This window comes from Nicotiana sylvestris, chromosome 2 (assembly GCF_000393655.2).
Source record: "Nicotiana sylvestris chromosome 2, ASM39365v2, whole genome shotgun sequence".
Classification (NCBI taxonomy): domain Eukaryota; kingdom Viridiplantae; phylum Streptophyta; class Magnoliopsida; order Solanales; family Solanaceae; genus Nicotiana; species Nicotiana sylvestris.
Window position 1 is genome coordinate 8585395 of NC_091058.1, and position 14874 is coordinate 8600268.

Below are 14874 nucleotides of genomic sequence, written 5' to 3' on the forward strand. Positions count from 1 at the left end.
TTTTGGTCTTGAGATTTTAGTCACCAAAGGAACCACAGCTCCGACTAAAAATACTCATGCCCAATGTTTAGCTCAACTAATAAAAAGTCGTGATGAATTTACTTTAATTATCAAAGGAAACAGCTCTTTTATCTCTTAGAATAGTACAAATATTGGTGGAAAGTACCAAATATTCGTTAAAAAACTAGTTCAGACAGTGTAATTATTAAAAAAAGTAACAGTGTCATGGTTTTTTCATTTCCACTTTTTGAGGTGTAAAATTTGAAAGTTTTCTAATATCATAAGAAAAACAGACATTTGTGACTAAAATGCAGTAAGGTCCTAAATAACAATAAAAACACAAGAAAATATTAAACAACACTACAATTGTAACTTGAAGCTAATAATTCATAAACCTAGGATTATTATCCTTTTCTTTTTTAAATCAGTGGCAGTGGTTAGGGGTATCAACGAATATTTAAAATCTGACTAAATCAATCGAACCGCACCGCATCAAATCGGTTTTTTAGTTTCTTTTAGTAAAACCGTAGATTTTATATAAATTTATAACCGTACCGATGATTAGGATAGGTTTTTTATTTTATGAAAATAAACCGAAAAAATATCGAACCGTACCGAATAAATTTACATAGAAAATATATATTTATATATTGAAGTTTAAAAATAATAAAGCATTACATTTTTTCTTATGCCTTGGAATTATGAAAACAGTTACAAGCCAACAAGTAATTAAACTCAAAATTCTAATTCTCAAACCTATTATGCTACATTTATTGAAACTAAATTATCTCCGACATATTCACTAGCAAGACACAATATATTCTAGCGATTATGAGTGGCAAACTACAATGCATTGAATATGTTTCCTTTTGTATGATTTAAATTTATATTTTCAAATGTTTAATTTTCTATAGACTTTATTCTTGAGTCTCAACTTGCTTAATATCTTTCCACTCGTGTAATTTATATTTCTTTTGTCTTTGCTTAGTTTCTTTTGCGTTGCTGCAAAATAGTTGATGGATCTATGCTCTAATCATCTTTCATGTTTTCTCAATTCATCACCCTTTAAATAGTAAAAATGTCTAGAGAGTTTTGCTAACTCCTATGAAATTACATATGTTATTGCATTCTGCTTCTACTAGTGGCTTTTAAATGGCATTTAAAAAATACCGAAAATTAACCGAACAGTAGCGATACCGAAGAGAAACAGACATGATTGGTACGACTTCTAAAAGTCTAATTTTGATTATACATAATAGAATAACCGAAAAATTAATATGGTACAAATTTTATTAAAAAACCGGCCGAATCGAACCATTGACATCCTAGTAGTAGTCTTTCATAATCCAGGATTAGTATTTTACGAAATTTGTTTTAGGAAGTAATATTTGGAAAGCATATAAGAAATTCAACATCAGATATCCAACTAGGGAAATATAATATTAGTGTTTGATGCGGAGAAGTAAGAAAAAGCTAATTCCTAGTAAAGTCACTCAGAGAGACATGCTGCGAATTTGATGATACGACTTTACCATGCTTGGAATAGGTGAGGGGCCATTTTCAATCAAACCAAACAAGGCAGTTTTGTTACTCATGTGACATGATACTATTATGTGATACTATTATTACTCAATATCTTTCATTTAACTATGAATTTTTTCTACCATATCCAAAAAATAAAGCACTTACATCAATAATTGTATAGTACTTTTATTTAATTTCTAAATATATGAAGTTTATTTAAAATTAAAGTATCAACATATGAGTCATGCTATTCTTTTCGAAATATTTTGTTAATCATACTGCATCTGAAACATTGACCCAGACTAATTTGAATTCATGTTAAGTCCAATTCATTAAAGACGAATCACTCCAAACAAGGAGTTTCTTCTCTCAAGGACTCGAAAGGAGACCTCTTATTCAAAAGTGAAAGAATTTTATTCATCCAATCATACTTCATGATAGTTATTATTTTCAAAATTTAATATTGTCTATTTAAGTCCTCATATCAAATCAATTCAAATCTTCAGGTTTCTTTCACCATTCACTCTATTCCAATCATAAGATTAACAAATGCATGTGCTTCCGAGGACATTCTACTAAGGCTTTGTCACATCCAATTGTAGCTGCGAAAAGGAATCAGTCATGTTATCCCCTTTTCCTTCTTCATTTTTGTGCTGGGTCACAAACGTCTCTTTCTGGGCTACTATTCAGATAAAAAGACTCCAGCCTGCTCAGATCCAGCCCAAATAGCCCAACTGTTTATTCCTTTAAAAATTGACTCCCACATAGACTTATGAGCAATTTATGCAAAATACTCATTGAACTTAAAATAATTACCCTTTCTTACCCATTTGAAAACTATTTACAATATATATATCTACCCAATTAAAACTAATTACCCTTACCTATCCATCTATCTCAACTTTTTTTTTTACACATTTGACTTAGCTTAGCTTGATTTGGCTTGACTTTTGTTTGGCTACGCTTGAATTGGCTTGGCTTGGCTTTATTTTGGCTTGAATTGGCTTGGTTTATATTCCCTCCGGTCACTTTTACTTGGCACATTTTTGTTTGACTCAAAAGATATTGGAACCTTTTTGAATTAATCAATTAAAGAGAATAAAGGGGTAAATCCTAACTAAGTATAATAAACTCTAGAACAAAAGGTATAAAAGATGAACACAATAGATAATATTTTTTGATCTTACGAAAATGAGTGCTCAAACGTTATGAATGCCAATCTTTTATGTAGAAAGGTTTACAGTTAGTATTCTTAGACAAAAAGCCCAAAAAGCCCCCTCAACAAGGTTGTTTTCCCGCTATATATAAGGGACAAACCCCTTCTGAACCCTAAAGGACATATCATAGTAAATATTCGAAAGTATATTCCTAGTGCTTCCTGTTGGGCCTACACTACTGTAAAAGTCATATGTCCTATGTTCGCTGTCTATCATCCTCCACAAGACGTTGAGCTATGAAGATCTCGTCGTTTGTCATATTCGTCAATAGCCGTGGTCATCCAAATTTGGACCTATACAGTTAGTCCCTCCACTTGTTGAGGTTGTAACTTGGTGCGTCCTCGATGAGCGGACACCACCCACTCTTGTGGAGAAATTTGGTTTTACGAAGCGTTATGGCTTGGCCAACAATAGGAAGTTAGCGTGCTCAACAAGACCCTGGATAGTGTATCTTATCTGGAAATGACGTCATCTCTACGTGCGTCATCATTATGCGTGTTTTCGAGACAGGGGTTGAGGGCTTGTCGCTTCGATTTGAATGCCATTTTGCAGCCGCTTCGATTTTGGCGCCACCCAATCCTATAAATAGGTGGAGGGTTTGTTTTCTCAAAAACTCTTGGCCATTTCATTTCTGGTTATTCTTTCTTATCTCCCCCGTGTTTGTTCTAACGAGTTCTCTGCTTCCTTTTCTCCCATTCTTCGTTTTTAGCTTCCTTTGCTACTTTACCACCCTTTCAGTCGAAGAGATGCCTAGAACACATCGATCTTGTGAAGGGGTTTCTGACGTCACTCCGTTTTCCATGGCGCTCCCTCCTGGCGGTGAGGACATGACGGTGGAGGAGGGGGGCAACTTTCCCACTGTGGAGGAGTTGTTGCCGAGACACCCTATGTCTCGGAATGACTTTCTTAAGGATCCTCCTCCTACTCCTATCCCTGTGTTCTCTAAAACTGAACAAGTTCATATCGATACTCTTCGTGCAAAATATAACATTCCCGCTCATGTTGATATGGTTCTAGCGGGAAGAGACTTCGTGGAAGTCCATAGGCCTGGGTACTGTGCCTTTTATGAGTACCCTTTCGTGATCGGTCATTCCTTCCCCCTTCTCCCGTTAGCGGTAGAATTCTATCGATTTTGTCAGGTTTGTCCGGTGCAACTTTCCCCGTACACGCTTAAAATACTCATGTTGTTGACAAAATACACGGAGTTGGCGAGGTGCGAGGTTACCGTTCACCTCCTTTTGCACCTGTTTTCACCCAACTTTCATAGGGGTACTGTGGTGCATTTGAGGCACCGTGGGATGAAAGGACTGGTTGTTGGGACTAACGACCGAGCGAGTCGCAAAATTTGGCACAAGTACTTCTTCGTCAGAACCGAACACATCTTGTTTGACCCCGCTAGGTTCCCGAAATAGTGGAACGAGAATCGTAAGTGTCGCCACTTGTTTTACACTTTCTTTTCTTCTTCATTCGCCTTAGTATTCATTTGCTTCTCGTTTGCAGCTATAGGGCGTCCACCCCACCCTATTGCAGGTATAAGGGATTGGGTAGCCCGTCTGTTGCCCCATGCAGCGGAGACTCGAGATTGGCCCGCTTTCGTGAAATGTTTTGAGCCAAAAGTTTCATCTGGTAAGTGTTTTCCCTTGTATCACTCCGTTGATTATATACTGTTGTCTATTGATACGACTCTTCACGATGACAGGTCGAGGAGTTTCTAGGCGAAGGGCCCCAGTCCCTACATTTCGAGAGGCGGTCGCTGCTGCAGGAATGCAATTTACTTTAAGTGAATCCGTCCCCTAGGGTCATGCTCAACTGATACAAATGGGAGATCCTTCTCGCGATATGTTCGGGAGGGAAGAGGCCTCCTCCGTACCGATCCATAACCTTGTGGACGAATCCCTAATGAGGACGAGTCGTTACTGAGGAAAAGGAGGAGGGTGGAGCTTGGGAAAGATGTGGTCGTAGACACTGGTAAAAGTAAGACGGGTGCGTCGTAGACGGCACCTGTGCCCACATTTATGGCCGACGCCATCTTGGCGGAGAGGTCTCCCTAAACGGAAGGGGTTTACCCAGGAGGCAACTCTGTGTGCTCCGCTGAGGGTAGCGCATCGTCTAATGTTAGAGGTGGCCTATGCGTCGAGGGCGAAGGCTCGGGTTCGAATGTCGACCCGGAGGATGTTCGCGAGTTTTTAGTTGGTGGGTGTGTGTGCAATCTTGGGAGATTCGGTAGCATTCTTGGGCGGTGTGTTGCTTGCCCCGGATGCTAATTATTCCCATGGGGTGGGAAATTTGATTATTTGATAGAAACTTGACAGGACGGCTCGCATGGCATGTATCCATGGATGCCCTATGATGGTGTTGTAGGAAGTTTCTTGGTTCATGATGTGAAACGTCGTTTCTAGAGTGACTCCTTCTGCCAGAACGGGCAGTACTATCTCTCCTGAGGTTTGTTCTACTACATTATTAAAACCCGTTAGTGTTATGCAGCGCGATACCATCTTATCCTCGAGTCTCATTTGTATGAGGACTCGTGGGTGAATAATACACGCGCAGCTTCCATCATCCACCATTATATTTTTACATTGGTATCCGTACTACATAAAGTTATAACCAAAGCATTATAGTGAGGGAAAGACAAATCGTTAGTATCTAACTTATCGAAGACGATACTATCTTCGAGGTCATCGTACCGTTCATGAGAAACTGTCTGCTTGAGTTTGTGTTTAGTGGTGAATTTCACATGGTTTATTACCATATCATCGCCACCGCCAATGATCATTTGTATGGTACGAGCTGGTGAAGACGGTTTTGGGGGTCCTTGAGGTTGATCGCGTCCACGAGCGAAGTTAACCCACCCTCGATCGCTCAGCGGTTCTTTCAGGTGTCCCTGGTTTAGCATTCTTACCACTTCCTATCGCATACCTATGCAGTCATCGGTCTTATGTCCTCTTTCCTGATGGAATTCACATAGAACGTTCGATCTCCGGGTGCTCGGATCTGACTTCATCTTTTGCGGGCCCTGCACCTTTGTGCCGAGCTTTTCTAGTGCATACACTATTTATGAAGGAGAAACACAAAAGTTATGAGCAGATAACAGTAGAGGCATACCTCTTTCGTTTCGGTGTGGCACGTTGTGTCGAGGCGTGACGTATGCATGTCGTGGAGGAGGTGGGATGGATGTCCGAATGTGGGGTTGATGCCTTTCTCGATTGAAATGGGATAGTTGATCCCTTCAACCATCGTTGTGGCGATCTCTCCTTGTTTTGGTTTGGACCGATATTAGTCGTTGGATCGGACCATTTAAGTCGTCCTCATCTGCCCTTACTTCGGCACAATAGGCATTATGTATTTCTTCCCACATGGTGGAAGGGTATTTCATGAGTCCACTTAGCAGTTTTTTGGTTGCTTTCGACCAGTTTCTATTTAACCCATTTTGGAAGGCTGCTACCGCCATTCCCTCTGATAGGTTGGGTAGGCTCATTCTTACCCTGTTGAATCGGGCTAGGAAATCCCGAAGTCCTTTGCCTCTCGTCTGCCTAACGGCGAAGATGTCGTTTACCCTGGCTTCTGCCTTTTTTGCTCCCACGTGAGCGGTGACGAATTTATCTGCCATTTCTTCGAACGTTGATACTGACAGTACCGGTAGTTGGGAATACCATGCCAGCGATCCCCCAGTCAGGGTTTCGCTGAACTTTTTCAGCAGCACCGATGACACCTGTTCTTTTGACATATCGTTGCCTTTTACTACCATGACGTAGTGGATTATGTGATCTTTGGGGTCCGTGGTGCCATCATATATTTTCAAGTATGGAAGCATTTTGAAGGTTTTTGGAATAGAGTGGGGTGCTTCCCCTTCACTATATGGTTGCTCGATGAATCGACCTACGTCACGTTTTGGTAGCAGTTTCGGAGCGCCTGGTATTCTATCGACCCTTTTTTGATGCTCCTTCATCTGATCACGGAGCGTTTTGTTCTCATTTTCCATTTCTTCCATTTTTTTTAAGATGGCTGCAAGTGCATCGTTACCTACTGTGAGCACGTGATTTTTTCCCTAAATATGATTATTCCCAAAATCCCAAATAAAATAATTTTTCTTTATTTTTTTACAATTCTTGTGCATTTTGGTGTCATTTTCTGATAATTGTTGCACTCTATTTGCGCATGTTAATTCTTATAAAATACAAAAATATGCATTTTTGCATTTTAGGTTTTAGTTTTAGGTTTTTTAGTATCAATTAAGGTTTAATTTGTTTAGAACAAAACATGAAAATCACAAATTAGTGCATTTTTGCATTTTAATGATTTTTATTGGGAATTTGTCATGAAATAGTTTTTAAACAATTTTAGGAATTAATTAGTCTTTGTTTTGAAACAATCAGGATTTCATGTTAGTTTTACATCTTTATAAAAATTAGAAAAATTATAAAAATTGTAAAAGTAAGAAAAGAAAATAAGAGTAGAAAATTTTGTCTTAATAGAAGACCCAAACTTGGGCCAAATCAATAGAAATTCTAGGCCCAAACACGGTTATATCCCTGCAAACCAATCCAGCCCAAATCACCAACCCGGTCCGGTCTGGTCCTTAGTAAGTCCAAACGACGTCGTTTCCCCATCACGACCATTGGATCTCATCAATCCAACAGTCCGGATCTAACTAGGATGTTCGGTATATAAGTGTCCGAAAATCCCCCCTCACCCCCCATTCGGACCATCTCCTTCATCCTCACGAACCCTAATCCACGTCGCCACCAAATCCCTCGCCGGCGGTGAACGTCACATACACTGTTCAAGCCAAATTTACACCACTCGTCCTCCTCACTCTCCTCTTTTCATTCCACCCACTGGTTCCCCTCGAATATGGCCGGAGCTCGTCAAATCTTCGATTGAAGTTTCCAGTCAGATCGCAGATTTATCCAAACCAGCCCAAAGTCACACCACACAATCCCCTGTCTTCCCTCAACACTAATCCATGATTATTTTCCTTCAAATCTCTGCGAAACGGCTCGAATCTCAGATCTAAGAATTTCCGGCCAAAACCCTAAACCAAAATCTTTGTGATTTCGAACCGTAGTATCCTTAACCATGTGTTCTCTTAGGGATGTTGCGTGTCAAAAATATGAAAGGATTCGGACGTCAGTGACTGGCCGGAGTTCCTCGTGCTTCTGTGAGTCTTTCCTGTTTCTTTTTACTCACATGGTTGAAGTTTTAGTTACAGTCTTGGTTTCATTAAGTGTTCTGTTAATTTTACGGTTTATCTTTGTGTATTAGTATAGTTCTGTCAATTGCTGTTAGTTCTAAGTTTGATTTTTGAATGGTCGATTGTGAGTTTATTGGTTAAGAATTGGTTTAATTTCATTTAATGTTGATCATGTAGCTTAAGCTTGCTTTGATCGATCCTGGTTTCTGGTTTTTCTTAGTTTGATTGAGTTGGTGTAATTGAACAATTGGGATTGGTTAGTTTGATTAGTTAATTTCTGAGTTCTAATTAATCAGTCTTAGATAGTTTTGGATTAATTTAGGGGATTGGTTATAGCTGTTGAGGATAAGGGTATAATCAGTAACTTTGAGAAGCCTTCATGGGTAGTTTGGGCATGGAAAGGGGTAATTCTGATAGGAATAGTAATTTCAAAGTATATGGAAGGGCAGTATAGGTATTGTATGAGTAGAAGAATACCCTAGGGCCTTCTAGAATAGGATTTTAGTGCATATTTCAGCACAATAGGGGTGCTTACTTGTTTAGCAAGTCAAGAATAGAGGGACTAAACTGAAATAAGGGAGGGACTAAAAAAGAAGGCCTAAAATCTGATCTACTCTCTCTTGTTGCCTATAAAAGGGGCATGAAATGCCTTAGGGAAGCAGGCTTCTTCTTCTTCCTTCAGCTCTGAGCTCAAAAAATCCCCACCAAAAGCTCTCCTCCCTGCTTTCAATTCCAGCTAGTATTTCCATTCCAGTATTCAAAAATAAAAAAACATCAAAAAATGAAGAAATCAAAAATAATTTTACAGTTTCATTACTAGTTTTGGATTTCAGTTGGGTTTGGGTCTAGCAGGATTGCAGAGGTATTTAGGTTCAGCTGTGAGGGCTAGGAGTGCATTTCACGTGTGTGTTGAATTGATCTGTGGAGTCTGCTTGTATTTTTGGTTTTCAAAAGCAGTTCCTGGCATGTTCTGTGGTGTATATTGTTGAGTTTGTTGCTGTTGTTGTTCAAAGTAGCTGACTCCTTTCCTTTTCTCTATTTACATTCCAATTTCCAGGTACACTTCTTTGAACCTCACTGATGTATGCTCGTTGAAGTTGAAATGAAATGTTCAAAGGGTCTATTGTTCAACTGAAGGCAGTCTGTATTTTAACTGATATTAATCGTGTAGTTTTCTGTTATATAACTAGCAGTTATATGTATGATTAAGATTGTTCCGTAAGGTTGGTTACATGTTGAATGTTGCATAACGTTGAACTGTTGAAGTGGGCATTTGAAATAGCGTGAGCATAGGCTTGGTCTAATTTGATGGTTCGTGTGAATTCAATAGTCATCAGTAGCAATTGGATCTATGTAAATGACATGTGAACTCAGGAGCAGGTCTGGTGACATTTAGCCTAGTTACTAGTACTTTTGTCATTGATCATGCTAGTGTAATAGAATGTATGCTTTTGATTAAAGGTTCTGAAATCGATCGGTAGGCAAACCTGATTTATTGTTGGTAGATTGGCATTGAAACCAGTTAAAAATCATGAAACAAAACTCATTCACAATTGAATCAGTTCATTAAAAGCAGTAGGTCATGATAGGTAACTGGTAGGATAAATCGGTTTAGGAATTTTGGAGTTCACGACTATCAGTTAAAATGAGGGTATGCATTGTCGTTGTGGTGACTCGTTGATGTTGTATAAATTGTTGCAGTTGGAATCGTACTCATATTTGTTGGGCCAATTGGACTGTATCAAAACCATGAGGCAGGCCCATTCTTTATTTGAATTTGGTTCTTAGTTTACTTCAGTGTAATTCAATTCTAAATTAATTAGTCTTTTAGAGACACATAATAAGTAGAAAATCATAGTTACTTCGGGATTACTACTAGCCTCGCCCAAATAAAACCACTAATTACGGGGCCCTCAATGTGGTTATTAAAAATGATTAGAGTTTGGGATGGCCATTTAGCGAACTCCACGATCTTCCCCAAAATAATATAACGTTAGAATCTTTAGGCGCGATTTAAATTAAAGTACCTTCTTAAACTCGGGTGCGCATTGATGCGACCCAAATCCAAATCTCGACGAAGTCGAAATATGTTGACAACCACAGGTGCATTGATTGCGATGTGGTTCAAAATGTGTTTTCACGATGTTGCAATTCTTTTAAAAACTAAATAATGATAAAAAACGGTTTCAAAGTTAAAAAAATGTATCATAGGCTAGAACATGTACTAAAATCAGATAAAATCAGATACAACAGTTAAGCGACCGTGCTAGAACCACGGAACCCGGGAATGCCTAATACCTTCTCTCGGGTTAACAGAATTCCTTACTCGGATTTCTGGTATGCGGACTGTTAACAGAGTCATAAATTTCCTCGGTTCGGGATTCAACCGGTGACTTGGGACACCATTAATCTCCCAAGTGGCGACTCTGAATATTAATAATTAAATCCCGTTCCAATTGTCCTTTAATTGGAAAAACTCATTTACGCCCTTTGCAGGGTGTAGGTAGAAAAAGGAGGTGTGACAGCTCTGGCGACTCTGCCGGGGATCGAACCCAGAATCTCTGGTTTCGCAGACCAGAATTCGAGCTTAGATAAATTGTTGTATTTGATTGTATCTGATTTTCCTACATGTTTTGTGCTGAATGTGCTAAATGTTACCGCTTTGATATTATCTGAACTGTATATAAACTGTGCCGACACCCTTCTCTCTTCACCTCCGGGGATGTGCTTACTGGTTGAGACTCCCTATTCTGTTAGTGTCATACCTTGAAATAAGAAAGAGGTCGGACAAGTTACGAAGCCGGATTGCCTTTTGGTTCCCGGTAAGGAGCTCCTTCCTCAACTCGAGTTGTCCGCTCGGGTACACTGTCTAGAACACCGACCCAGGTTTTGAACATAGAATAACGTGACTTCATGCCGGATCCCTAGTAGGAACGCTTATTTGCATCACGTTGCATTTGACTTAGGGGACTCAACACAGGGGTTGGGTCCGTCTAGGACTAGCAACCTGAAATGAAAAGACCATTCTGATGCATCCTACTTGCTCTGTACATATATTTGTTTCGAACTTGCATGTTGACTGGTTTCTGAATCTTGGGAATGTTGGAAAATTGAAGAAAAAAAGAGAGAGAAAAGAGAGAGAAAAAAAAGAAATATCAGTTAGGGGGCTAATTGGTCATTTTAGAAATAAGAAATCAATGACCAATTACTGACGAAACTCTGCCGAAATTTTGAGAAAATGAAAAAAAGGGAAAATGTTTATAGAAAAAGAGTCTTTGTTTTAGTTTGAAAAACATAATTTGTTTCATTATTTTGTTGAAAAAGGAAAGAAAAAGAGTCTGTTATTTTTAGCTTGGAAAAATAGGCTGTTTTATTTGTTGAAAAAAAGAAAAAAAAAGAGTTTTGTTTCTAAAATAGTTGTTATTCGCTTATGCTAAAAATAAAAATGAAAAAGAGTCATGTTTTAAAATAGTTCGGTTAATTTGCCCGAACTACGCATGGTTTGATTCTCACAGGGCGTGAGATACGTAGGCAACCCTCATCGGGTCCAACTTCCCCTTTTTGCAAAATTAACCAAAAAATATCAAAATTTTAAATAAACTAGGTGATGCCGTTTTTGTCAAAAATAGCCAAATGTTCCCAAACGGAACGTCGGAAGGCTGACCTTGCATAGATAACCACCTGTGGTCATGTTTTTTTTCGACCCACACAGCCTTAAGTTTTCGTCTTCGAGGCGTTGAAAGGCCGTGTTGCAATACTGGGTATTTTTATCTTAAATTAAAAAAAAAATAAGAATTGTGAATAAGCTAAGTAGAGTCGTCTTGTCATAAATAGCCTTAAAATCTTTGTTCCCAAAATGCTGAAGGGCCATGTTTGAAAGTCAAGTTCTTCACTTGAAAATATATAGGTAATTTTGAGTCAAAATATAGATAGTTTTTTTTTTAGTCGAATAAAAGTTTTCTTTTTGCTTAAACGCTTTAATAAATGTGCAGGATGAGCACGATGATAAATGAGCTCTTTTTAATAATGACCAAAATTCTTTTTGAGCTGCAATTATGGTGGAATGATTTAGGCAAAGAGGGGCAAGATGAAGTGAAGAAATATTTGAAAGACCTTCCGGATTTATTAAACATTCAGCCGTGAGGGGATATCATCAGGGCATTGGTCGCCTATTGGGATTCGGCACATAATGTATTTCATTTCTCAGACTTTGAGCTCACCCCAACATTGGAAGAAATAGCGGGGTATATTGAGAGTGATCAAGCTCCATTGAGGTTTAAATACTTGATTGCTCCTAGGGCCATTACCATACACCGGTTCTTGGATTCCTTGAAAATACCCCGAACAATTCATCATCTAGATTTTGCAAAGGGTTTCTGCAGTTTTCGCTTCATATATGATAGATATGGCCACGTGGGCGGGTTCAATAATCCAGACTTTAAGCTATGCAGTAGAAGTAACCGACAAAAATGGGAGGAACACAGACGGATGACTTTCATGATAGCCTTTTTGGGCCTCATAATATTCCCAAGGAAAGATGGTAATATTTATTTGAAAGTAGCAGGGGTCGTCAGTACCTTGCAAACCATGGGGAAAAGCACGTTAGCACTTATGATCGTGGTTGACTTCTTCCGGGCTCTCACTGCGTGCAAAGCTGGGGGCAATTTTTTTGAGGGATGTAACTTGTTGTTACAAATGTGGATGACTGAGCATTTGTGCCCACGCTCTCAGCTATTGAGTTATGGTTCGGCTGAGAAAACTTGTATAGGAGACTTTTATACAAGAATCAAAGGGGCTAGTCTACCTGAAGAAGTCACGGCCTGGACATCATTATTTCAGAACCTCAACGCCCGCCAGATACAGTGGGCGCTTGGATGGTTGCCTGTCAAAGAAGTCATATATATGCCAGCAGCCCGCCTGCATTTTCTGTTGATGGGACTCAAAAGCATCCAGCCCTATGCACCATATCGGGTTCTAAGGCAACTCGGGAGGTATCAAGTAGTACCAAGAGATGAAGATCTGAGTACCCAAGTGGTTGAAATTAGTCCTGACGGTCGGTTCCCCGAGGAAGAGGTTCGCCAAATTTAGAGTGAGTGTCACCATTTGATGGCAAACACTTGTGTGTCAGATAGGGTCAAAGGGGAAGTTGCCCCAGGGTATCATGATTGGTTCAGAGGTGACGTGACATATGAGAGACCGGCTAAAAGACCTCATCTCGAAGATTTTTCCAAGTCGTCCCAAGAGCAGTGGGATTGGTTAGCAAAGGAAGAAGGCTATCGAGTTGAGATTGGTAAACTAAAGCAGCAAGTTGAGAGCCTGAAATTCGAGAACAGTGTACAGGTAGCCACAGATCAAGGTGAAAAGAATAGACTGGCTCGAGAAAATGAAGCACTTAGGGCCCAAATCCGGCAATTGAAGATAACCATCGATAAGCAACCGAGGAGCCGATCCGATGAGCAATTGATAAAAAGATTGGAAAACGAAGTCAGAGAATGGCGAGATGAATTAGAAAAATCTGAGAATGTCATGGCAGAACTTAAAGCACAGTGGGCTACAAGAACAGAGGAGCGTCGCCAGTACTTGACTCAGTTGAAAAGGGACCATGAGAAAATTGTTGCCAATTTAAAGAGAAAAGTGGTTGCCCTTGAGGGTAAAGCGGTTAGGCAGGCTAGAGATTTTGAAATTGAAAGGGGATATTGTTACGACTTGTTGGCCCAAATGGAGGTAAAAGTGCAGCGGCTGCAAGACCAACACCTGCAGGACTCTCGAGCTTTAAAGACGTGCAGCGATCAGATAAGATGCTTGATCATAGAAAAGAAGCAAACAAAAGATAGGATTAGAGCCATTGCTCATGCCATTTTCAGGAGATGCCGGGTTTGTGAAGACATTAACCATACTACTTTCGTCTCAGCAGTGATGATCTATGTGAAGCGAACCATGAATGAGTTAGAGCAGCTTGAAAGGGATTTGGATCCTAGGCCCGCGGCGAGGCCGAACGACGCCCCGCAGACACCTAAGTTTGAAACACTAGAATATGCATAGTTCGTGTCTGTAATTTTCTACCATTTTGAGTCAGTCTTTCGTATGTCCGTTATCTTTCCGGGTCAAGTATGTTTGCAGTCTTAGAGTCTGTGGTTTGCTTTTAAGTTGCGTCTGTTAGTTTCATTCCAAAAAAAGTGTTGAGTTTGTAAGAGTTTGTTTTAGTAATGAAAGTTGAAAATTTTATTTCCACCCTTTATTTTTGCATTTATTTTCACGAACTATGCTTGGTCTGATTCGTGCAGGGTCACGATACGTAGGCAATCTCCATAGGATTCGACCGTAATCATAAGAAAAATAGAAAGAAAGAAAAAAAAAAAAAAGAAGAAAAACCAAAGAAAGAAAGAAAGAAAAGAGCGGAAAAACAAAAGAGAAATGAGCAGGAACACAAAAGAGAAAGAAACAAAAGAAAGAGAAGAGCACAAGAGAGGGATGAGGTGAGGAAATTTGAAAGAAGGGGCGAAGTGCTGGGATGACGCATGCAATCGAGCAAATGCATAATAGAAATGATTAACTGTATAAGTGCATTCATGCCAACGTGCGGTTGTTAAATCTGTTAAAACCTGATCACTAACAAAGTGGTTGTCTAAATGTGTGAGTCCATGCAGGTGGTTAGTTGATTGGCAATTCTGGCAACTCACCCGTACAACACCTGAACGAAAGATTAAGTAAAAATGACAGGGCAGGATTCGGAAATCAACATCGTAGACCCTTCAAATGAGGTTGAGGTAACAGATGTGGGTGCTATGAAAGAAGAGATGAGGAAATTAAAAGCACAAATGGCTGAAATGCATCGGGTATGGTCTCAGGGACATCCGGCACCACTATATCCCGCTAATCCATCTTACATCCCACCCCTGGCTCAAGATCATGAGCCTACCACTCCCCACGCATCTTCAG